General features: G+C 37.9%; 1 protein-coding gene across 1 annotated transcript in view; it reads right to left on the bottom strand.

Annotated features, from left to right (window-relative positions):
- LOC134798608 (acetylcholine receptor subunit alpha-like 1) overlaps positions 1–22,953 on the bottom strand; it is a 350,593-nt gene extending 327,640 nt beyond the window's left edge. The window contains exon 1 of the mRNA XM_063770970.1: positions 22,465–22,953. The gene's annotated coding sequence lies outside the window, so the exon portion shown is untranslated. The remainder of the gene's footprint in view (positions 1–22,464) is intronic.
- Between the last annotated feature and the right edge of the window lie 4,368 nt (positions 22,954–27,321).

Raw genomic sequence — 27,321 nt, 5'->3', positions numbered from 1 at the left:
TTTCGACAGAACAATCTCGTTTGGTGTGCCTGGGTGAAATGCTACAACGCGATTTGGTCGATGAGTTCGCATCACGCGCGCGCTTGGTCGCTACTAGCTGCGTTAGACTGCACGATTGGCTCGAATTCGTGCATGACACCCAAAATGACACCGCTGAATTGGCACCGTTCTTATACCCGTCTTTACGAAGTAACATATAATAACAGTTTTCAATTTAAATTTATATACGTTGGTAATTTAAATGAGAAAAATAATGAAATTTTTAAAGAATTGATCTTTATTATTAAATTACTTTCTATGAAAATATTTTAATTTGTGTTTGTGTGGTGTGTGGGTTTGTGTGTCGGGGGGGGGGGGGGGTTGTGTGTGTGTGTGTGTGTGTGTTATTTCGGTTTAAAGAAACTACCTGTTTTCAACAATATCTTTATAACAACTAACACTTAAACAATAGCATTATAAAATTTGACAAATACACATAAACAATATAAAAATATAGAATATACAAAACCTACGGAGACCTCAACAAACACCATGATTCAAATAACTGAATTAAAAATTAAAACGGAATTCTTTAAATCCCAGTCGAAAATAACCCTTCTTCAATATTGCCTGCATAATGGCGGCCGGACCTCGCCTCGTGTCAAAATGATTTTATTATTGTACAGAAATGCCGGTATCTGCTGGCCGTCACGCGCGAGCGCGTATCGAGACCACGAAGAACAAAGCAACATGTATACGGGGATTTATTAATACTGAAATTAATGATAAATGAAGTTTGTGTACCGTCGTATTTGGAACTTATGTGAGATTTTATTTGATAGTACGGGATTGGTAAAGGAAAATATTTTGAATAAATCGAATAGGAGTTGAATACTAGTTAAATTAACCGATTACCACATCACCTTGAAATATTACTAATTCGGTTATGTTGAAAATAATGTTTCTTTTGTGCCAGCTATTTCACGTAAAACCTTTTTTTCGACTCTCTTTAGTTGCTTTTTTGTGGGAGTTTTATCTAAAGTTTTGTTCGAACGAGCAATCCGCGTTTCTTGCCTATTTGTCATCCAGAAAAATGATTTTAGTAACTTTATGGTCAAAGTTTAAAAAATTAACCTGTAGGTATATCTTATTTCTATTAAAATGGTATAAAAAGTGAACACAAGAATAATGGTTAATATTTTCAACTAAAAGAGTAATCATTTTTTCTACAAAATGTGAAGAAACGGTTTCACAAATTATATAATTTCTTTCCTTATGCGAACTCTATAAAACTCCCTTAGGCGAAAGTTAAGCAGGGAAGAATTAAATGTCAAAACCACATCCGTTGGCAAACAATAATTATTAAAATCTCGTTATATCACATGCCAAGTGAATAACAATCTTCTCCAATCGAGTTTGAGTCCATTTTGTATAGCCAGAGTTGTACAGGCAAATGTAATAATCTAATAATTGTGTTTACTTTGCTTCCGCCCCGAGGGTTGTCACAGTTGCGTAATTATTCTACGCTTACAATCGAGGTCGTGTCAGCCCTACGGCACAAAGTAAATAAATGTTGTAGCCAGACATTCGTACATTTGTCTGGTCAAACCTCAGGTTGACAAGTGGTCTTAGGCAAAGCCCGAAACTAATAACTTGTTTCAACATTTGACAAGGCACTAAGCCTATTCGAACTTTAGCAATTGTAATTTATTTAATTTGATAGCATTTTCGAATCAAATTTTGATTTCACTCACAGTGGATCTCGCTCTGCTGGTGCAAACAAGAAGCGCTGCGAGTAAGGCGAAACTGTCTTCACTTTCCATCAGGTGTGACTAGGGTCAATCGCCGGTCAGTTATATAAAAGAAAAACCCATATCTATCTTTATCCTTCCTATCTTCTATCTTGGGTACTAATCTCCTAAGTGCTCATCAAGACGAGTCGGACGGCCAAAACAGCGTGTGCCTATGTTGCAACAAACCTGAGTTCCACTAGGTACTGCCAGGGTTCAGCATGAGTTCTATCTTGGGTACTGTTCTCCCAAGTGCTCATCATGACGAGTCGGATGTCCAAAATAGCGTGTGTCTATGTTGCATCAAACCTGATCGAGTTCCACTAGGTACAGCCAGGGTTCAGCATCAGCTCTATCTTGGGTACTACTTTCCTAAGTTCTCATCAAGACGAGTTGCATGACCAAAACAGCGTGTGCCTATGTTGTATAAAACCCGAGCTCCATTAGGCACTCTCAGGGTTCAGCATCAGCTATCTTGGGTACTGAAAGTACTGATCTACCCAGTGATCATCATGACGAGTCGGATATCCAAAACAGCGTGTGCTTATGTTGCATCAAACCCGAGCTCCACTAGGTACTGCCAGGGTTCGGCATCGGCTCTATCTTGGGTACTATCTCTCCTAAGTGCTCATCAAGATGAGGCGGATGACCAAACCATAATGTGCCTTTGTTACACCAAACCTGAGTTCCACTAGGTACTGCCAGGGCAGTGGGTCATTTTGCTGAACTGCACGCCGACGTTTCGATTGGCTTGGCGTGCAGTTCCCATACAAGTTGCAGTCGGGTTGTAGTCCGTCTGTATCGGCCCTAAGTTACTCAAGTTTGTATTCATTATGCTTATCTTTATTTATAATTTTAGCAGTTCCAAGCAATAGTAACACTAAAGGCGCCATTCATTAATTACGTAAGACAATTTTTGCCAGCTTTTGACCCCCTCCCTCCCCTATGTAAGAAATAATAAGAATAGGCTGACCCCGTCCCCCTCCCACCAATATAATTTATTATCAAAAAAATATTTTTATGAATGTTTTTTTGTACCTGTACAAAGGTACTTGAGCTCGTTTAAGCTAACTCTGCACCGTGTTTGATAGCATAGAGTGTGGAAGTATTATTTTAAACGTCATAATTTCATAGAAATTAAAAAAAATATCGCATCTTTGTGATCTTACTTAAGAACTATGAAAACCCCCTCCCACCCCCTTGTAAGAAAAAATAAGATATGTTCGACCCCCCTCCACCCCAAATCCGTCTTACGTAATAAATTAATGGCGCCAAAACTGTATCTCGAACTGAAAATACCCGATTTAAGTTTGCTAACACAACATGACTTATCATCACATCGTCAGCGTCACAAAACATACGAGTAAATTGACCTCCGCAGTAAATATACAGCATGATTGATTGTTCTAGTAGATATTCACAAAAACTTAATTGCTAAAATGGGAATCAAACCAAGTGAAGCGAGGTGGGTTGAATCCAAAATTGTACCCACTTTGGTAGGTATTCATCGTTGTTAATGGCGTAAGCGCCATCGACATTAATGAACTTGAAAACACCACATAGGTATCGTATTGTCTGAATACCCACAACACACGCCTTCTTAAGTAGTCAATTTGTATAAGAATGTCCAATATTTATTTATTTATTCATTTATTACTAACGCCATCTGTTAGAGAGATAAATAATTAACATTAGCACGAATGTTAATTCATCATTTTGCCAACAGATGGCGCTAGTAGTAATACAAAGTGTTATTACTTTATTTTATTTTTTTAGGTTTATAAAATGATATTTTTATGTTTGATAACACATCTAGACATGAATTTAAATTACTATGTTAAATTTCAAACCTAACAGTGCAGTAGTTTTTCCGTAAAGTGTACCACAAGAATGCATAGTTCGTCGATTAGTGATAGGGCTCGCTTCGCTCGCCCTAATTATAGTTTTTATAGATGGAACATCTTGCTTCTGTCGTTTATGAAACCTATTTCTATATTAAATCCCCAAATTTATTAAATCCCGTTCATTGAATACTTGTAATAAATTACTCTGGAAATAGCTGGAAATTGTTTTTTTTTTAATAATTATCTGTTGCCAGAAATAAAGCGTTTGAATGTTTGAAAGGGTCTATTGCTTCAAACATAAATATAAATATACGTAAAGTCATTGATCTCGTACTGTGCGAGCACCGGAATTTTCATATGAGGAAGGAAAATTAAAAAACAATCGACTCTCATTGCGTTATTACAACGTTCACAAGGTGAATTCGCATATTACTTATTATGGAAAAATTCCTCCTGAAAACATTAAGAAATGAGACAATAAAAATAATAAAAATATGTTTCAGATGTTAAGATTTGTTTTATGTGTACGTACAACAAATTTCATCATCATCATCATCTCAGCCATAAGACGTCCACTGCTGAACATAGGCCTCCCCCACAACAAATTAAATATATTTATATTTCTCGCGGATTATTGCTAAGAATTGCCATCTCATATTTTCATGACATGACCATTCGACATTCCCTTGATCCTATAAATAACAAAACAAGTTAAAATTATAAAATCTCAATACCGCTCCATAGCTTTCACTCGTCTGCAGCTGAGAGCGAAATTAACGCAAATTTTCTGCTCAATAGCCCACAATGTTACCTTAAGCACCTATTTGTCAACCGTGAAACACTTTTGTTGGATTCCGTTTGATCTTGATGAATACAAATTTCGAATGTCGAAATATGTAAAGTGAGTGGTATTTGGATATTTTTAGTCTTTTCCTTTTATATAAATTTTGTTACTTTTTTATATGTATTATAAACTAGAGTAATTTTCAGGTTGCACTAATAGTAAGAGCATCTCCATCTTACTATTATTGGTGCAAGCGAGATGCGCATTGCGAGTTAGTTTACGCAATCGCTAGCGAATATGTCAATGTTAACTCGTGGTAAGGATACTGTTTTTTCTTCAAACCGTATAATTACATAGGTTCAAGTGTTACAATGTATTCGGGTACTTTTCAATTGAGGTGTTCGAAAAGTTTTTCAGGTAGACCACATTTTCACAGAATCAACCTGAAACTCCAGGCCGGTTTAATTTTGCGTACTTTTAAATAAAGCAACAATTTACTTTTACTTTGAGGATTTTGCTCTTTGATGGAAAATGGACGCGTTTTTGTTGGAAAGCATTTAATTTGCTGCGTAACAGTGATTTCAAAAGTAAAGATAGGCATACATTTATATAATTTCGACAGAACAATCTCGTTTGGTGTGCCTGGGTGAAATGCTACAACGCGATTTGGTCGATGAGTTCGCATCACGCGCGCGCTTGGTCGCTACTAGCTGCGTTAGACTGCACGATTGGCTCGAATTCGTGCATGACACCCAAAATGACACCGCTGAATTGGCACCGTTCTTATACCCGTCTTTACGAAGTAACATATAATAACAGTTTTCAATTTAAATTTATATACGTTGGTAATTTAAATGAGAAAAATAATGAAATTTTTAAAGAATTGATCTTTATTATTAAATTACTTTCTATGAAAATATTTTAATTTGTGTTTGTGTGGTGTGTGGGTTTGTGTGTCGGGGGGGGGGGGGGGTTGTGTGTGTGTGTGTGTGTGTGTTATTTCGGTTTAAAGAAACTACCTGTTTTCAACAATATCTTTATAACAACTAACACTTAAACAATAGCATTATAAAATTTGACAAATACACATAAACAATATAAAAATATAGAATATACAAAACCTACGGAGACCTCAACAAACACCATGATTCAAATAACTGAATTAAAAATTAAAACGGAATTCTTTAAATCCCAGTCGAAAATAACCCTTCTTCAATATTGCCTGCATAATGGCGGCCGGACCTCGCCTCGTGTCAAAATGATTTTATTATTGTACAGAAATGCCGGTATCTGCTGGCCGTCACGCGCGAGCGCGTATCGAGACCACGAAGAACAAAGCAACATGTATACGGGGATTTATTAATACTGAAATTAATGATAAATGAAGTTTGTGTACCGTCGTATTTGGAACTTATGTGAGATTTTATTTGATAGTACGGGATTGGTAAAGGAAAATATTTTGAATAAATCGAATAGGAGTTGAATACTAGTTAAATTAACCGATTACCACATCACCTTGAAATATTACTAATTCGGTTATGTTGAAAATAATGTTTCTTTTGTGCCAGCTATTTCACGTAAAACCTTTTTTTCGACTCTCTTTAGTTGCTTTTTTGTGGGAGTTTTATCTAAAGTTTTGTTCGAACGAGCAATCCGCGTTTCTTGCCTATTTGTCATCCAGAAAAATGATTTTAGTAACTTTATGGTCAAAGTTTAAAAAATTAACCTGTAGGTATATCTTATTTCTATTAAAATGGTATAAAAAGTGAACACAAGAATAATGGTTAATATTTTCAACTAAAAGAGTAATCATTTTTTCTACAAAATGTGAAGAAACGGTTTCACAAATTATATAATTTCTTTCCTTATGCGAACTCTATAAAACTCCCTTAGGCGAAAGTTAAGCAGGGAAGAATTAAATGTCAAAACCACATCCGTTGGCAAACAATAATTATTAAAATCTCGTTATATCACATGCCAAGTGAATAACAATCTTCTCCAATCGAGTTTGAGTCCATTTTGTATAGCCAGAGTTGTACAGGCAAATGTAATAATCTAATAATTGTGTTTACTTTGCTTCCGCCCCGAGGGTTGTCACAGTTGCGTAATTATTCTACGCTTACAATCGAGGTCGTGTCAGCCCTACGGCACAAAGTAAATAAATGTTGTAGCCAGACATTCGTACATTTGTCTGGTCAAACCTCAGGTTGACAAGTGGTCTTAGGCAAAGCCCGAAACTAATAACTTGTTTCAACATTTGACAAGGCACTAAGCCTATTCGAACTTTAGCAATTGTAATTTATTTAATTTGATAGCATTTTCGAATCAAATTTTGATTTCACTCACAGTGGATCTCGCTCTGCTGGTGCAAACAAGAAGCGCTGCGAGTAAGGCGAAACTGTCTTCACTTTCCATCAGGTGTGACTAGGGTCAATCGCCGGTCAGTTATATAAAAGAAAAACCCATATCTATCTTTATCCTTCCTATCTTTATGTGTCATATGTCGTGGCATCATAGAATGAATGGGCCCTACGGAAGACCAGCGCTGATTTCATAGCAGCATTATGCATAGTTGGGTCCATTTCGTGATACACTTAATACCTTTTTTCTGCTTTTGTTGTCTGTGTACAATTTGTGATCGTAACAAATCAGGTCGTAAAAATAAAAAATAAAATCGTTACGAATAAATTCCTTTTATTAAACAATCAAAACCAAACGGTCAAGCTATGAATATCAGTGGATGAACATCGGGATTATAATCCAGGTATTTGACTTGACGTTTGGATATGACTTGCAGTACAAAAAGCTGATTCAAACTTGCTTTAATGACTCAACAAATTATTTTTTTTTAAATCAATTAGCTTATTGCTAAGTCTACCGCTCACAGAGCCACTAGTTTTACAATAATGCAGCTCCCTCTAAGGGCCGCCGGTACAGACGGACTGCAACCCGACTGCAACAACTATGGGAACTGCACGCTGACGTTGCAGTTGGCGTGCAGTGGGCGGGCAGTTCCCATACAAATTGCAGTAGGGTTGCAGTCCGTCTGTATCGGCACTCACGCGCAACAATAAGCACGAGCCAGATGCACTGCGAGTCGAGTGCGTATCATATCAATAACAAATGTAAAAAAAAACGGCCAAGTGCGAGTTGGACTCGCGCACGAAGGGTTCCGTTCCATTACGCAAAAAATCACGTTTGTTGTATGGGAGCCCCACTTAAATAGTTATTTTATTCTGTTTTTAATATTTGTTGTTATAGCGGCAACAGTAAATACATCATGTGTGAATTTCAACTGCCTAGCTATCACGGTTCATGAGATACAGCCTGGTGACAGACAGACGGACGGACAGCGAAGTCTTAGTAATAGTCCCGTTTTTACCCTTTGGGTACAGAACCCTAAAAATGAGATTTATACAATTCGATTCGGACTCCAGCAACAAGCAACAAGGGTTTTCAATTAACCGAATTGTTTTAAAGTGTGTTCACACATCGCTGAGCCGGATAGATGTGTTTTGGGAACGTATTGTATGACACAGGGTCCACGGGTCTTTATTTTAACATTGAAATAGAATAATCAGATATGTTTTGGATTAGCCACTCGGTTGAATTATGTATTTGGTTGAAGTGAACTATTTCTACGTGTTTTTTTTTGTCTTATTGTCTATTTAAATTAAAATAATCCTCTTTTGTATAGAAAGTATACCAGACTAAAGTAAGGACTGTAAGCATAAATAATTTCGAACATTGACACGCTATTTCTTATCTCTATCGCACGCGCATAATTATATAGATGTCCCGCTCGCACATTGGCATTGACCGCCGGCATCATCGGCGGGACAGCGAGTTCAAATACGCCTTTTATTCTTCTGCAGCAGCAGTTTTCATCCAAATGTCACCATAAAGGTGACAGTCCATTTTCAACGACAGCTGCACTACTGTTGCGTCGTTACTGTCATTCATTGTTTTGTCATTCATTTTAATATGGAAATTGACAATAACATCGACGTGTTCGGAGCAGTAGTGCAGCTGCGGTCAGAAATGAAATGTTACCTTAATCCGTCACGGCTGTTATGTGTGGGGCTGGGGCAGAAATATCCGCCCGATTCGAACTTTAAGATAAGTCAATTCATAGATCTGGAAACGATTTGGATTAGATGTATCAGTGTCAAAAGTGACCTTTTAGTTTGAAGAAACGTCACATTTGACACTGACATATACATTCATATCTTTTCTAGATCTATTAACTGACGTATATTGAATTGTGAATCGGGCCGTATGTCAGTCGTCAGAGCTGTCACTTAAACAAATCGAATTTACCCGATCCACTATATAATTCAGCGATAACATTGACACCGACTGACACACAGACACATGTACCTTAATTATATTAGGTTGTCTCTGCTCGAGCCATAGACTAGGAATCCTCTAGACGGAGTTTAGAGCAATTATTTTATGCAACCGATGATGCCAAAAATGCGGGGGTGCGTGGAACTAGGTGAGCGAAGTCCCGTGCCGTGATTCCGTGGTCCATTCAAACGACGAACGAGTTCACGGACGTCACACAAAGACACTTTCGACTCGAACATGGAGTAAAATTACCGTATGCGTGGCAGAGGGGTAGCGCGACTATGCTAAGTCTGGAGGGTGTTTTGTCTGTGGCTCGAGCACAGGAGGAGTCAATTGCTTTAGCAAACCAGTCTTATGTATATCATTTAACCCTTTGTAGAGCACACTTAGATACGTATCATTTATTTATTTATTTATTATACGGCAAATATTATCATCCTATAACATCATTTAAAAAAAATATGAGGCGCATACGAGTGATATGGCGGAAATATTCACTGTCATCGAATGAAGTCTTGGTAGCTCATTTGGCAGAGCGATGGGCTAGTGATCCAAAGGCGCGAGTTCGAGTCTTGCTCGAGACAGTCTTCCCGATTCGAATTTTAAGATACGTAAATTAATAGATCTAGAAACGATATGGATTAGATGTGTCAGTCTCAAAAGTGACGTTTTTGTTTGAAGAAGCGTCACATTTGACACTGACATATCTAATTCATATCGTTTCTAGATCTATTAATTGACGTATCGTCAGGGGGGGTGTCACTACGCAGTTTAGGTACATTTGGCCGGCGCGCCGCCCGGGCCGGCAGGCGGCAGGTGTATGGCAGTGTGCTGCCGCTCGACCGCGCGATAGTCGAGTCACGTGGCGCTCGCGCAAACAAGATTCACGGTTCGTGCGTGGTTATAAGTTTCAATTTTGTTGCAGGCGGCGAGTGTAGGTATAATTTTATATCTAAATCTGACTTTTGTGAAGGAGTGAATTTTCTGTAGGTACGGTAGTAGTATTAGTTATTCTGTGGTATCTTAAAGTTCGAATCGGGCCATAAGACACTACAGTTCCAATTGAAATCTATAAAGTAAGCATGTCTACCCTGCTCATTCAGTTCAACGTCCATTGAAATACTTCGAAACGTTGTTGATGCAGAAATCGCATCCGCCGAGCTCCTCAAAGGAAACTCAAGACGAAGTGAAAGAACTAATAACAACTATTCAGTGCATTCCTCTGACCTGCTCTTTTTATTTTAAGCTTTTAACGGTCCAGATAAAAAAGCATGATTCAAGCCTCGTTGCCTCTTTAAAGTCCTATAAATTATAGCGCATACGAAAAAACCGAGCAAGTGCGAGTCGGACTCGCGCACGAAGGGTTCCGTACCATAATGAAAAAAAAAACGGAAAAAAAATGCAAAAAAAATACGGTCACCCATCCAAGTACTGACCACGCCCGACGTTGCTTAACTTTGGTCAAAAATCACGTTTGTTGTATGGGAGCCCCATTTAAATCTTTATTTTATTCTGTTTTTAGTATTTGTTGTTATAGCGGCAACAGAAATACATCATCTGTGAAAATTTCAACTGTCTAGCTATCACGGTTCGTGAGATACAGCCTGGTGACAGACAGACGGACGGACGGACGGACGGACGGACAGCGAAGTCTTAGTAATGGGGTCCCGTTTTACCTTTCGGGTACGGAACCCTAAGGAAATTCAAAACGAGTGGCGATAAATTAAAACACGACCGAAGGGAGTTGCGAATTACCTATTCGTACGTGTATCGTACAACGTTTTACAGTACTATGGCCCTTTAAACGTTTGACATACGCACGGAAAGTGCTCATTCTCGCACTAGTGCGGGAAAGTAGCACCATAATTATGTACTGTAAATATGTTTATTGACTGTCCAACTTATTCATAAAACTTTGCAACTCTTTAAACCTTTGTTAATTTTTGTCCTTTTCTAACAAATTGTCAAATTGACGAATACAAACGATTATCAACTATTGTTAGATTAATAACGTCATACATTTAAAACACTTGCTCAAAAATATTATAGTCAAATTTTTTTCAATTGTCAATGTTGATATTGTTGATTTGATCAGATAGGTAAAAATGTAAAACAAACCACTTAATTTAGGTAACTTTACTTACCACATTTAATTTAAACCCGGAATATATATTAATACGTAAAAGTGAAAAAAAATTATTGAAAATAATCTATCTGTCAAATAATTTTACACGGTTTTAAATAGAAGCCTTGAATCGTATACCTCAACTACAAGCTGGCACTCTGCGTATAGTTGAATTATCGAGAAGATGGAATTGCATTTGTAGTGGTTGTATGCTGATAGTACAAGAAAATAGAAAATTCAAATATAGAATGCCTGTAAACAAACAATACTACTACATATGCAATTCCACGTAATTCCACCTATTAATTCACTACGCTGTTAACCAGCTTTCCACTCAATTATCAACCGTAAATCAAGGTAATAAAGATCATTGCCGCCTGCGGACGTATTCACGCAAAGTACTACGCTATTTATTAAAATTGAAATTATAATGTCTGCGTTAAGCGTAGCGGCGTAGAGGCGTAGCAGTGCTACGCCGTAGCACTACTACGTGTACATTAATGGAAGGGAGGTTGGAAATTGATTTACTTGACTTCAAAGAAATGAAATTTCAGGATATTCAGTATAAAAGTATGGATTACAAAATTACTGTTATAGCTACTGACTTTGAGGTAGGTATGAAATTAATATTTTGCAAAAATATATACGGATCCTACTGACTGTGCCAATTAACATATTTAACAGTAAGTTTTGCGACTTGTTTTTTTATATAATAATGACATAATCATTTTATTATTTTATCGAAAATGTGTCATAACGGTGAACAAATGCGAAGTACATTCATTTTATTAAATAGACTGGTTATTAAAAAAAACTAATATTACAATGTTTTGGATATATTCTGTCAGTGTCAAAAGTGCCGTTTCCGGTTATAGAAATGTCACCTTTGACATTCACAAATCATATCCAAACTAAACCCAGATCAAAATCATAACCTGATTTTACTGAATAACCCTCTTGTTGATCTAATTAACCCCACCCCTGCAAATATCAGTTTACATCTTCGTATTCTGTGTGTCGCTTACGATATTGTTCGACTGAGCGACAGGCAACATGGGTGTCTATTTGTAATTGATGTTTCATTAATTAAATTTAGTTTTGGTTTGTTCTACGACACTACTGACACTAGGGGGACGTTTTGAGTTTGATATCACGTTCCTATTATATTGCCGAATTTAATACGGTTCTCTGATTTAAACTTTCACGATTATTAAACATTATCAAACTGCACTCGGGACTTAATCGCGTATTTAAGTTTTAAAATTTACCTCCGACGTTTCGAGGACGGCGTTGTCCCCGTGGTCTCGGAGAAGGCTGGCTCAAGTTGACATCAACATCTTCTAGCCGCGCGAGTTTTTCGAACTACCCGCACTTGGTCTTGTTTATCAGTTTGAACGTTGTGCGCACTAGGGATGTTACTCTGTCTGTCTGTCTGTGTCTATGTCTGTCTGTGTATGTGTCTGTCTGTGTGTCATTAGTGTTGTGTGTCGACAGAGTAACATCCCTAGTTTCACAAAACAATAATAAATTCAATCATTATTATTATTTCGTTCGCTATTGATTTCAATTTCAAAGTTCAAAAACCGGGCAAGTGCGAGTCGGACTCGCGTACGAAGGGTTCCGTAACATAATGCAAAAAAAAAACGAAAAAAAAAAGCAAAAAAAAAACGGTCACCCATCCAAGTACTGACCACTCCCGACGTTGCTTAACTTTGGTCAAAAATCACGTTTGTTGTATGGGAACCCCATCTAAATCTTTATTTTATTCTGTTTTTAGTATTTGTTGTTATAGCGGCAACAGAAATACATCATCTGTGAAAATTTCAACTGTCTAGCTATCACGGTTCGTGAGATACAGCCTGGTGACGGACGGACGGACGGACGGACGGACGGACGGACGGACAGACGGACGGACGGACAGCGAAGTCTTAGTAATAGGGTCCCGTTTTACCCTTTGGGTACGGAACCCTAAAAATGACACCACGCCGTATATAACCACCATTTTATTTACTATTTACACTACTACACACACATTGTGTATGACACTTACTGCTTGAACTATTGTTCCTCGGACCCTATATATAAACCTGGAAAAATCTTAACAACGCGTTGTAGAAAATACGCGTTGGGAACAAAGTGACATCTTTTGAATTATTTGGTAACTTTCCTTACCAACAAATCGCTCAATTGTGACTTTAAATGCAAAATATTACATACGCGTTATTTCAAATAATTGTACATTTTTAGTGCTAATTGCCAACAAAAATAACCATAATAAATTTCACTAAATCGCTACTACTAACACCATCTATCGGTGAATTGAGTCAAACTGTGAAATACTAAAGAAATTCCTAAGATTGAAATATACGGATTCAACAAATGGCATTTTATGTATGCTAAGCGTGTAGATGTAACTAAACTTATTAACAATTTCATCAAAAAATGCCTTTACATCATTTTACACACTGTGCGAAGTCCAGTAGCAAGCGATCTTTGGCAAGAAACAAAAGATGATCAATCTCCGAAATATATTGTGCACTGACGCAATTAGGCCCCAGCGAACTGTTACGGATCCCAAGTCGATCAGGAAGCGGGGAAACGAGGCGGCGGCGCCGGGAAATCGTAAACCTCGCGCCGGATCCGATACGGGGCATTCACGATTATTTCATCTATTAAGTTTCACCGGTAGAGGTTCTCAACTCGCGCCAATTCGATTGAGTGGCTGTATTTCGAATTGACGTTTGTCAGTTTGGTCGTTTGGATATCAGTTGTCAATATCTTTCACTCGTTACTTTTTGAGAAGAAATGGAAAAATTCACCGCTTTGTGCAGGACTCGAATTTGCGCTCTTTCGGAACACCGGTCCGATCGCTCTTAACCAACTGAACTACCGAGAAGAGAAGCATGCGAATCTTTGAGCAGGAGTGAGGAGACGTCACGACACTGACATGTCTGATCCATATATCGTATCTAGACCTAATATTTGACGTATCTTAAAGTCCCGATCAGGCCGTATGTCAAAAATATCAAAAATTTGCTTTGGGCTGTAAGATAGTATAATAATATATAGTGCAAAACTCGGTTGAGCTGCTCATTTGCATTTTTTTTCCACCTATGTGTCGTGACCTCATGCTCTTTCTAATGCGGTGTCTTTGTAGTCTGTGGGTGTAGTAGATAAATCAAAGCCTATAATTTTATTAATTTTAAAGGTATATATATTTCAAGTATAGGTAAGGCCGACGACCGCTGACGCAATTACCAGGGCCCAGGCTCGCTCGCAAATCCAGTTAGTAACGGATGTCAACTGTTCACATCAACTCCGCCATTTTTGCTCAAATAGGGAGCTACCTTACAAACGAACATAGAACTGTTCGCGGCAAAAACGAGTGTTTGAAATGAAACATCGATAAATATGTTATCGATAAGACGGTTAGATTAACACATTTACCGCTGAGCTACGATCGTAGCCGATAACATGAATTTCGGATATACTGACAAGTATTCAAAATAAAAGTCGAAATCAAACACACATATATTTTCAGGCGACAAAGGTACGTACAGTCGCCATCAGATATATCGGAGCGGCCAAGGTGCTCACAAATATCGGAACACGCCTCTATTGTCAGGGCGTTAGAGCGCGTGTTCAGATATTGTGAACACCTTGGCCGCTCCGATATATCTGATGGCGACTGTACCTACCTTATTACAGACTTACATAAAATACAATAATACAAATTTAAAAAGCTAAAAATATTTTTAGGGACACAACTTTCTTGCGTCACCCGTTCTGGTGTAGGATTCAGCAGCTTCCCACGGACCAGCCGAAATACCACTATTATTAAAAAATAATATTTAATACTAACAGTACACACATTATTATTACAACAACAGTCCGACCCTCGTCAATAACTGAACTATGACTGAACCGATATTGCGCTCAACGGATATTGGAAATCTGAATTTGAAAATGTAGTGTTAGTCGACCACTTAAGTACTCATCCGCACAACCAACAAACTTTGAAGCTTATTGCAACCACATAAAGTCTATCAATGAGTAGTTAACTGTAGTGCGTCATATACAGGGTGGCTAGAAAATAAGTGCATTCCCGTTGTCAGGGAGGTTTTGGGATTATACTGAGCAACTTTTACTATGGGTACAACCTCGAAATCGCGAAAAAGCCAACCTGTATATTATGTAGTTTTGCAATTTGATGTTGGGGAATGGAAATACATGGTAGAATAATGAAAATGATTGAAAATGTAATTGTATTATATATGCATACTCGTAAAATGAACTACAATTTTTAATAATTTGGTTACAGTTTGTATAATATGCTTTCTGCTAGATAGCAGAAAGAACGATTGCGGGAGCTCAGATAAACATGGTATCTGAAATTATATTGCCTGCAGTGTGTCAATAAAGCATATATAGGAGTATTTCTGAAAATAATATCCAGCTAGTGATCTAGGTCTAGTCGGTAGTCACCCTGGCTACGAAGCAGGAGGTCTCGAGTTCTAATCCTGGTAAGGGCATTTATAAGTTTTTAAAAAAATATTTTCATTACAGATATTTGTCCCAGAGTTGTTGTTAAATTTATAGTACATGTGTCCGGCGCTATATGCCGTCCGTGGTTACGGGACTGCCCCATATTTAAATTTGTCTATATCTAACTATTATAATCTAAGTATATACCATCGTCTTGTACCCACAATCTTTTATTGAGGTTTCTGTGGAGCTAGATCGATTCGTGTAATATTGTCCCAGAATATTTGTTTAGCCAGAAAAATTCTTTTAACGGAATACCCTGAAGATACTTTAGTACATATTGATCCGCAGTAAAATATGTAAAAGCCGAAGTACTGAATCCTTATCTGTCGTTAGCAGACCTATGGCGCCACGGCATCATATCGCTTAGCTGAAACTTGTCGGGGAGATAGAAAAAAATACGTCACAACAACGCCGGGCTCAATTTAATAAATATTCAAATAAAGGTTTTCGTTCCAACTCCGAAAAAGCCACTTTAGTAAAAATATCCTTCTACTTACGCCTTTGCGTGCCTATAAACCCCACCCTCTACTCTGTTATTCTATTCGAGTACTGAGCGCTCCAGAGTCATTTGCTCAAGGAGACCACTTTAAGTCTGCTATCTGGTTAAGTGTAACTGGATGGTTATACTGGTTTGATTCGCAGTTATTCTCGCCCGAGCTTGGCAAGCGTTCGGAATAACGAAAGAGCTTGCTAACTAGAAATGTTTCATGAACGTTGAATTTTGAATGAGACGCAACCGAGCTAAATAAAGTCTTATTTTAACGAGCGAAAGTTCAATTTGCTATGCTTTTTATTTATTTATAGGTTGATTAAGCTGGAATGAGGTCAATTTTTGAAATGGAGGTTTTAATTGAGTGCTCCTTAAATTATAATTTGATTTATGATGGCCGAGTAAGCTGCCTCAAATATTGCAAATTAAATATTTAATTTTTATCGTGGTTTTGTATGTTGGTAACGTGCATACTGAATCCATTAAATGGGTTACAAATACAAATACAAATTTGAAGTATCTACCTGCTATTTAATTTTCAGCCAGAAACGTCACTTTTGACACTACTGACAGATCAAATCCATAACCTAATCCAGATCTTATTCATAACTTATAATTAAAATCAGAATACGCCCGTAAGTATTTTAAAGGCTGCTATTTAACTGATCACCAGATTTAGTAAAATTTAATACCAAAAAAATCTATTTTACCACCCTAAAATCATGAATGATCACCAAAATTATAACACCATTTTAATGTGAAATGATTACCAATTTTATTACATTTTACTATCCTTTTAAAGGAAATGACACCAAAATAATCATTATTAACCCAAAAATAGTCAATGATTACCAAATTTCAATCCCCATTTTAATGTGAAATGATAACCAAATTTTTACATCTTGCTATCCTATTAAAGAAAATGACACCAAAATAATCATTGTAAACCCAAAAATAGTAAATGACCACCAAAATTAGAACTCCATTTTAATGTAAAATGATAACCAAATTTTTAAATCTTGTTATCCTATTAAAGCAAATGGCTCCAAAATAATCATTGTAAACGCAAAAATAGTAAATGATCACAAAATTGTAACCACATTTTAATTAAAAATGTGCAATCATTTAATATATCGTTATCCTATTAAATTAATTAATCCACTTCGTCACCTTTTTCTAGTAGCATTTTATTTCTGTAACAGTCGCAGTTCTAACCTAACCTAACCCACTTTTCTAGTAGCATTTTGTTTCTGTAAGGGTCGCAGTTCAAACCTAACCTAACCCACTTTTCTAGTAGCATTTCTTTTCTGCAAGGGTCGCAGTTCAAACCTAACCTAACCCACTTTTCTAGTAGCATTTCGTTTCTGTATGGGTCGCAGTTCAAACCTAACCTAACCCACTTTTCTAGTAGCATTTCGTTTCTGTAAGGGTCGCAGTTCAAACCTAACCTAACCCACTTTTCAAGTAGCGTTTCGTATCTGTATGGGTAGCAGTTGAAACTTAACCTAACCTACTTTTCTAGTACCATTTCGTTTCTGTAAGGGTCGCAGTGCTAACCTAACCTAACCCACTTAACTGATAGCAGTTTAACTTACTTTTCTAGTAGCATAACGAAATGCTACTAGAAAAGTAGATTAGGTTAGGTAGGTATGCGGTGCGGGCTACGGGGGGTTGAGCGGGAGGGGCTAGTAATTTTGGCATCTGTTTACTTTATTTGGTAATATGTATAAATTTTTTGGTAATCATAGTGGTTTATTTAGGTGAAAATATCGCATTAATTTGGTCTTCAAGATTTGGTGATCATTAATGATTTTTGGTGATCATTCAATATATTTGGTATTTGAATACAATTTGAAGTGCAGTCGTAATTAAAGTGGTGGTACTTTTGTATTTTTAGGCCTTATTTTTTTGGTGTTCAGTAATTTTTTTTTGTAATCATGATTTTTTTATTTAGGGTACCAAAGTATTTTTTGGTGGTCATTATATTTGTAGCCTATTTTAAATAGCTGTCAAACGAACGAATTTTACAAGCGAACGCTACTCGATGTTAGATGTCCACTATGGAAATAATAGTCTTTTTGGTACCAAAACCCGAGACCAAAACTGATGTATGGAGTGAGCAATCTATGTATTCTTTCTCTATGGTAAGTACCGTAAAACGCGGTGAGTAGGTTTCGCGGGGAGAGGTGGGTTATGAATGGGGAGATAAGGTTTGAGAGGGGGTGAGAAGGGATTTTAAGGCTACTGCTACAAAAATAATGTATTCCAATTTAAAATGGAGCTATAGTAATACGCATAATAAAAAAAAATCGATCCAACAATCTTCCAAAATCACCTTTGTATGAAACCCCTCTCACCCCAAATACGAGGCACTACGGGGTGAGGTGGGTTTTTCTCTTTATCGTCAAAGTTATGAAATGGAACTACCCAAAATAAAATAAAAACTAAAATACGAACGTCCGGAACACTTATTATATACAGCATTCAGTTTTCATATGTAAAAATAAAATGTTATCAAGGTTTGAATCTCAGTTTTGACCCTACTCACCCTATTTTACGGTAGTGACAAAATATTTGTTACTGTTACGCAAACATCTCTTTAAGTAGGTAAGTATACGTAGTAATCTAGCCAAATCTACAATTTATGAGATAAAGTCCCTTTTTAGTTTCACAAAGACGCCTACACCCTGAACAAGGTATTGAAAGGCATGGTAATGTGTGCCTATTTTCTTGTATGAAAAACTCAGTGAACTCGAAAGATATTCTTGTAAGTAAGATGTATTTACGGAGAGATTTAGGAAAATTAATATTGTGATATTTTATGTTATACCTTCTCAGAAAAGTAATTAGGTACTTTTTATAGGTCCTTAAAAAGCTTTTTTACTGAAATAAATTACTTGTAAGAAAATAAAAAGTGAATGATACTTAAATAGATAATATGATAACACTAAAAATAAAACTAAATTCAAAAATTAAATTAATTTTTTTAAGCTAGTTACGTATAATTAATAACGTAGAAGGACTTTCAAAATTAAGCCCCCAGGGTACTTTTTGTTATTTTTTTTCTTTTTCAAAACGATAGTTTTTGTGATTCTGAGTAGAAGTATTCCAAAATTTGATAGTTAAAAAAAAGTAAATCGTAATTTTTTTTTCTACAATCAAAATAATGCTAGACAAATTTCCGGCAATTGTAAAAAAATTAATCTCACGCATTACGAGCTTTACCTATTTCGACATATCATAATATATAGGATATATGTATATGCCTTTTCACCCTCAGCCGTGCGCAGTACTCCCTCTCATAGATCTCTTTCCCACTACATCCTACATATAATATCACAAGAGTAATCGCTGTTTTCACAAATAAGCACTTTACCATACTTATTTTAGTACCGCTCCTTAAGTTTAGCTATAAATTTATTTAAGTCCAAGTTTATAAATTTCAAACCACATTACATTAGAAACTTTGGGATTCGAATCTCAATAAAGTGGAATAAAATTCCCCCTTCAAAGCCAACAGAAATGAGTTATCCGGTATTTTATAGGTATTTGTTCTTAACGCAGTATCTACAAATGGTAGTCTACGACGGCACCGCACCACGCACTTTTGTACGTCCTGAATTAGTTTTTTAGCTTTTAGCTTTTACGTGCAACGCTGCATTTGCACTGCATTTTTCAACATTTCTGCTGAGTAAGCATAATTTAAAGTTTGCCCGTATAAAATGTTGTGATAAAAATGTGAAAGTAGGAGGGCTCGGATTGCTAGTGGCTAGTCACGTTAACACATTCAGTGCCGGCGCTAGCTATGCGCTACGAATGTAGCTGTTAATGGTAAAAACCGTATCAAGCGAAAAGCGCCTATAAACAGAGAATCCGAGCGAGTCCCTGGCAGTGAATGTGTTAAATGTGGCTTACATCGATACTTTCTTCATAAAAAGTCAACATTGAATGAAATTTAGGTATATATTAGCCCATTTCATTGCTACATTCCTTTTGTCATTAAAAATAGGGGTCGGCTGATTTTTTTATCATTCATTTTCAAATACTTGAAAATGTATGAACTTTTTGGATCTTTTTTTCTAGACAATTGTTAAAATAGGTACTCAATCATTCCTATCTACACAGGCTTGATTAGTTTATCAATCAGCTCATGAAAAATTAATGAAATCACGCGAAATTGAAGTGTTTTGTCCATTTGGAGCCTCAAAATATAATATATCTCTAGTCACGTTTAGAATATCTTAGACGTCTATATTTTCACTTCAATTAATATTACTTACTCTAATAATATTCAAATAGAAGTTTCTCGCAAAAGTCCCTCAGGTGACATTTTTTCATTTTCCTTCTTATTTCATTTGATTATATCTGTTATAATGATATAAGGTAAACGTGCTAGTGCTCGACATGCTAATGCCCAATAGATGACACCTTGCTGTCATCTCTATTGACAATGACTTAAGTTTCAAGATGACATGTACTGGGACCGCGTCGAGCACCAGTACGTTTACCTTATTATTATATTTTTTTATTCGGACGAGTTCACAAACATCTTAACAAGCCAACGTTCCAAATATATATTTACACGACCTTATTGCCAGTATCTTAGAGGCGTGTAAATATGTTTTGGATTTTATTTATGTTATTGGTAAAAGGTAAGTATTTGACCACCGTCTCACCAGGCTCCAATTTCACCACGGTGACAGGTGCGACAATTGTAAAACATCACTGTTGCTGACGTCACAGGCATCCATGGGCTACGGTTACCGCTTATCATCGGGCGGGCCGTATTCCTGTTTGCCAGCATCATTGTTTTATTAAAAAAAACTTTATTATATCGGAAAAAAACAGATATTTCTCTTGCTAAGTTTATGACAAGAAACACTACAATTGTCATGAAATTCCGACATATAACTCATTACCTGTCAAGAATTACCTACAATTCTTCTAAATCTTGACAATTGTCAGAAACTTCGCAAAAGAAATATCTGTTTTTTTCCGATATAATAAAGTCTTTTTAAATAAAACAATGATGGTGGCAAACAGGAATACGGCCCGCCCGATGATAAGTGGTAACCGTAGCCCATGGATGCCTGTGACGTCAGCAACAGTGATTTTACAATTGTCGCACCTGTCACCGTGGTGAAATTGGGGCCTGATGGTAATAAGTGCTTATGCAGTCTAGGATGGAACATGCTTACCTAAAAGATGTCTATTCACTCCACGTTATAGTGGAGTGGGAATATATTTGCAGAAAGTGAATTCCATGAATGATTGTATTGTTTGTGAACACAACTGCCGGCCTAGCCAAGGTGACAATCGCTATAGCTACGACAACGAAACGGTTGTGTCTCTCTATCACTCTTCCATATTATTGCGACAGTGGCAGTAGTACGGAGCGTAAGCGATTGGCATGTTGGCTACGCGGCCTGTTCAACAATTTTTGGTAAACCCACAGGACCGAAATGTGGTCAAAAGACGAATGAGACGAATTTTTTTACACGAATGAACCACTAATGCTTGATTTATTTTCAAAGTTGTAGATCATCTGTAAAAAGTATAAAGTATTCTTGAATACAGTTACCTGCAGTGAAATGACATCTCCCTCTCCTTGGATAGGTGTGTGTGCATCTGACTGTACCTTCGTTTCCAGTATTTAATAATCCTGGTACAGTCAGCATCAAACGTAGCGGATTAGACTACGCGTCAAACTCGTCTACCTTTCTCTAAGAGCTTTTAAAATATATATCTCTATATGTAGACTATTTAAACTGCAAAATATACTTTCTCTGCGCGAACTTTACATATAGAGATATGTATACAGGGTGTAACATTTCTAGTGACTGAGCTGAAAGGATAGTGTTATCTAACTGATCTACAATCGAGTTATTATTAATTGTAAAGCTGGATTAAAAAGTGAAACAAAGTCACTAAAATGAAATGAAATATTTTTATATCAGTGACAACCCTACAAAGTTATTAAATTTTTTAAATTGTCACATCTTTTATTGGATCAACGTGCTAGGGTTGAAATATACAGATTTTTGCACTAATGTTTAACAAACTGTTGCTCAATAACGGTTAGAAATATTAACGTGATTAATAAGTGAAAAAAAAGTACGTAGCCTGAACAATTCCCCGTTTGCATAAGGTCCCTCATTCTGTTATACACCCCACATATTTGTTTGAAAAAGTAATCCAGGGTGGCAGATACTTTTGGTGCGGTGTTTCCCTTGCTCCGATGTTTTTCTTACCCCACCTGACCTCACCTTTTGTTTATTAATATCTTCTCGCAAATTTTATAGACTGAACTGTTGTGCAGTAAAATGTTGAATACCGTTAAAATAATATGACTGTGGATGAATGGCTTATATGGAAATAGAGTTCGATTTTTTTTGTTATTATTGAGGCCTTTGCCCAGTAGTGGGACCACAAGGCTCTCAAGAATTATTATTATTATTATTGTGATTAGGTGCTTTAGAGGTAAGCAAATGGCCCAAACCTGTGTTGGATACCAATGACGAGTTGTTGAGGTTAGTTGGGTAGTGTGTACTCACAGTGTAGCGCAAGGGGGGCACATAGCCGACAGCGCACAGGACCCGACCCGCCGCTCGGCCGCGCGCTCGCGCTACCGCATGCCGCCACGACGCGCGCCAACCGCGCGGCTGCCGCGCGACACCGACCCAGACCCCGGCGAACAGACCACGAATCGCCGACCACAGTCCGACTGCCGACAATCCACAAAACGCATCACAATCTGGCACACGGGTTAGTAAATATCAGCACGCATTGGCACGGCGCAATGCAGGGTTCAGACGTGCGGCCGCGTGCGTTGACAACTGGTACTCACATGAGCATGCCAGAGCCTCGGCTATCAACTAGTGCTAAGGTAAACAATCGAACACACGGGCATGTTAGCGCGGGCACATGCGATCGAAGCGCGAGGCGCGGCCGCCGGGCCGGGGCGCCCGCGGGGCAGGCCGCGTCGGCTGCAAAATGCGGCGACTTGCAAAATGAGCGACCGCGGGAAGTGACGCAGCCGACACGCGCGCTTCCACTGCAGCCTGCCACTGAGGCGGGGCGGCCCGGGAACGGCCCCGCGCCCCGCCGAGCGCGCCTGCGTCGGGCCGGACCATGTGCCGAGAGCGCGTAACCCAAAGGGTTGTCGGCGAAGGGAAATTGCTACTTTACTCTCTTTTACGACAATTAGCCGCTTCTTTTAAATGCAGACTTTAAAATTTTCCATTCATCATTTTTTGGGTTATGTAACGTGCGTGGGACTAGTCGTAACGCAGCCCTTAAATTCTTAGTGAACGAAGGGCAGCGGAGACGCCCGAGCGCGCCCGAGGGGAGCCGAGCGGCGAGTTCCGCCCAGTCGATAAGGCCGTCTCTGCTGAACAAAGACACTAACCTATGATAATTACATTTAATTAAGGGTAACTGGACTATTTTGTTTAATAAGCATATCGCGCTGCAGCGAACGGCAGATTTTCCGTTCGAATGGTTCCATACGTAACGTTTTAACGGGATTCCGCTTACACTTTATTCCTGAAACTTTGTCACACTTTATATTGTTTAGAAACAATTTGATACACGCTTTCAAATCTAACACAACTAAGTATGATAAACTTACATTAATTACGAAACGAATATTTTTTTAAATAATTCAACTTCGAAAAACTTTTCAACGTTAAAACTAACCTGGATCAGCTTTTAAACTTCAATATCTGATCTTTATTTGATTTTACCAAGGTTGCAACTCGCTCGGACCCAATATTAGAAAAATAAAAACCGTACTTTATGAATGCAGTATTTTTCATTTAAAATTTCAGTCTCGTCGTCTCGTCGTGAGTTCAAAAGATCAACATTCACATATTATTTATTAAGAACGTGCGGGATGCAAAGTGGGTAAGTAGGTAATACCAATCAGTCTACCGTAAAACGGGGTGAGTAGGTTTCGCGGTGAGAGGTGGGTTATGAATGGGGAGAGAAGGTTTGAGAGGGGGGTGAGAAGGGATTTAAGGCTACTGCTACAAAAATAATGTATTCCAATTTAAAATGGAGCAATAGTAATACGCATATTAAAAAAAAAATCGATCCAACAATCTTCCAAAATCACCTTGGTATGAAAACCCCTCTCACCCCAAATACGAGGCACTACGGGGTGAGGTGGGTTTTCCTCTTTATCGTCAAAGTTATGAAATGGAACTACCCAAAATAAAATAAAAACTAAAATACAAACGTCCGGAACACTTATTATATACACCATTCAGTTTTCATATGTAAAAATAAAGTGTTATCGAGGTTTGAATTTCAGTTTTGACCCTACTCACTCCATTTTACGTTACGAGTATAGACAATACTAACAAGCCAAATCAAATAATTATAAAATTTTTCAGATTCTAATACCACTCCTGGTTTAAATTTTTTATTATTATTTATTTTAGCCAGTTTTAATTTAAATTTGGTTTTATTTGTCTTCATTTTGTTTTAAATGGAATTAAGGTTAGAACCAGGAGTACGAGAGAAATGCATGTACAAATGATAACAAAATGACATCATTTAAGTATCATCAGAAGTTCGAATTGGCACCCAGATTACTTTAAAAATGTTCCGAGTCAGCTTTTTAGGGTTCCGTACCCAAAGGGTAAAAACGGGACCCTATTACTAAGACTCCGCTGTCCGTCCGTCCGTCCGTCTGTCACCAGGCTGTCAGGCCTATTCGGATTTCGAGATAATCACAAGATCTTGAGACGATTTAGAGATCAACTAGATCTACATTAGATATCGACTAGATGTGACTTGGATATCTAAGTCATAACTTGTCGAAATCGTTCAAGAAGACCTCCAGAATCGCGGAAACGTCAAATTTGACATATCTATCTTACAAATATCTTTAAATTATTCGTATCGTAACTTGTTGAAGTCTAGTAGAAATCTAATTCATTTCCGAATCGAGCCGTGTATCTCATAAACCGTGATAGCTAGGCAGTTGAAATTTTCACAGATGATGTATTTCTGTTGCCGCTATAACAACAAATACTAAAAAGTACGGAACCCTCGGTGGGCGAGTCCGACTCGCACTTGTCCGGTTTTTTTTATTGTAAGCCATCCAAGGACCCGAGATGACAGAAAAAATAAGTTTTAAAAACTAAGAATGTTGTTTAACGTTTTACGTTCTACGGACTCGTTGGAAATGTATACTTTAAAAGTTAATTTTCATTTTGCTACGTCTTAGTTATGCTGGTGGAACCATTAAGTTTTTACAAAGTAATAGAAGTGTTTAATTTATTAATGAGTTAAGGAGGTACGCGTTTTAAACATGAACTTTAATTTTTAATTAAGAAATGTTCTTGTCCATAATTTAGCGTAGAGATGACAACCTGCCCGATTCGAACTTTAAGATACGTAAATTAACTGATCTAGAAACGATACGGATTAGATGTGTCAGTGTCAAAAGGGACGGTTTTGTTTGAAGAAACGTCACATTGGTATCGTCTTGGGTCGTCCCATTCGTTTTTCGTCAAGTTCTTAAATGGGTCCTATTCTGCCTTCGTCACTCATTCTACATTCGTCACAATCGTCGGTGGCTTTCAATGTAGAATGAGTGACGAAAGCAGAATAGGACTAATTTAAGAACTTGACGAAAAACGAATGGGACGACCCAAGACGATACCGTCACATTTGACACTGACATATCTAATCCATATTGTTTCTAGATCTATTAATTGTCGTATCCTAACGGCGCGATTCGGGAGATGAATTTAGAGATCAACTAGATACGATATAGTAAAGATATGTGACGTCCCACAGGTAAAGGTACCTTATGGCGGTTGGCGCTTACGCTATGATTAACGCCGCTCCAATGTTATTGCGGCGCTATGCGACGTAAGCGCCAGCCGCCATAAGGTACCTTTTGCCGTGGAACGTCACATATTTTTACTATATCGTATCTAGTTAATCTCTAATTCAATTCCCGAATCGAGCCGTATGTTTAATAAAAGATTAGTTTAGTATGGGTTGGCACGTTGTTACTGGACTTTTACTTCATTTCGCAGGCACCAATCAGCGGGAGTCATCATCATCGTCCTCGCGTTCTCCCGGCATTTTGCCACGGCTCATGGGAGCCTGGGGTCCGCTTGGCAACTAATCCCAGAAATGGGCGTGGGCACTAGTTTTTAACATAATATTAAAACCGTAACCAAATGTAAAATAAAATACCAGTCGGGTTCCTATAGGGAGTATTACTGCAATGTTCTGCCGCCGCATACATACTAGGCCTTAAACAGTTTTTTGACAAGTTTTCACTATGACATTGATGCACCAAGGCGGTTTGTTTACAGGTGGCCTACAGCGAAACGCGAAAATCGAAATTTCTTTATCTGCCTCTCTATCGATCGAATAAGCAAGAGTGATAGAGAGGCAGAAACCGAACTTTCGACTGTCGTGTTTGACAGTAGGCCATGTGATTGACCTAGTGACGCATGATGTGTCATTGATGATGTCAATGAGGTTTGTTTACTGTATGTGCTAGTGGTGCCACCTACGCAGAGCTTTGCCTAATATTCCCTGTTGTTAATGTTGTTGTGCTACGCCGCTGCCGCCCTGCTACGTCACTCGTGGCAAGCGCTACGCTCGTAGCCCTACTACGAGTCGTGATGCACGGTCGTTATTTACGATCCAATGGCTGCTTTTTAGGGTTCCGTACCCAAAGGGTAAAACGGGACCCTATTACTAAGACTCCGCTGTCCGCCCGTCCGTCCGTCTGTCACCAGGCTGTATCTCACGAACCGTGATAGCTAGACAGTTGAAATTTTCACAGATGATGTATTTCTGTTGCCGCTATAACAACAAATACTAAAAACAGAATAAAATAAAGATTTAAGTGGGGCTCCCATACAACAAACGTGATTTTTGACCGAAGTTAAGTAACGTCGGGAGTGGTCAGTATTTGGATGGGTGACCGTTTTTTTTTTTGCTTTTTTTTTTGTTTTTTTTTTTTGCATTATGGTACGGAACCCTTCGTGCACGAGTCCGACTCGCACTTGCCCGGTTTTTACGAGTAACTAAACTTGTTGTAAACTACAAGTTAACTTATCTTAATACATAGATTTATAAAATTATAAAGAGAAAATATACTGTTGATACGGTTAGTAACTTTTTAGTATCATCATCATCTCGTTGTCCCGGCTTCAAACCTGCCTGGGGCTCGCTTGGTAACAAATCCCAAGTATTGGCGAGGGCACTAGTTTTGATGAAAGCGACTGTCATCTGACCTTCCAACTCAGAGGGGAACCTAGGCCTTATTGGGATTAGTCCGGCTTGCTCACGATCTTTCACCGAAAAGCGAATGGTATACAGTGTGGAAAAATAAGTCGGGCCCTGGAGGGAAACTACCTTAAATCCTTAAGCTG

This window comes from Cydia splendana, chromosome 17 (assembly GCF_910591565.1).
Source record: "Cydia splendana chromosome 17, ilCydSple1.2, whole genome shotgun sequence".
In the NCBI taxonomy this organism is placed as follows: Eukaryota; Metazoa; Arthropoda; class Insecta; order Lepidoptera; family Tortricidae; genus Cydia; species Cydia splendana.
This window is presented reverse-complemented; position numbering and strand designations above follow the sequence as displayed.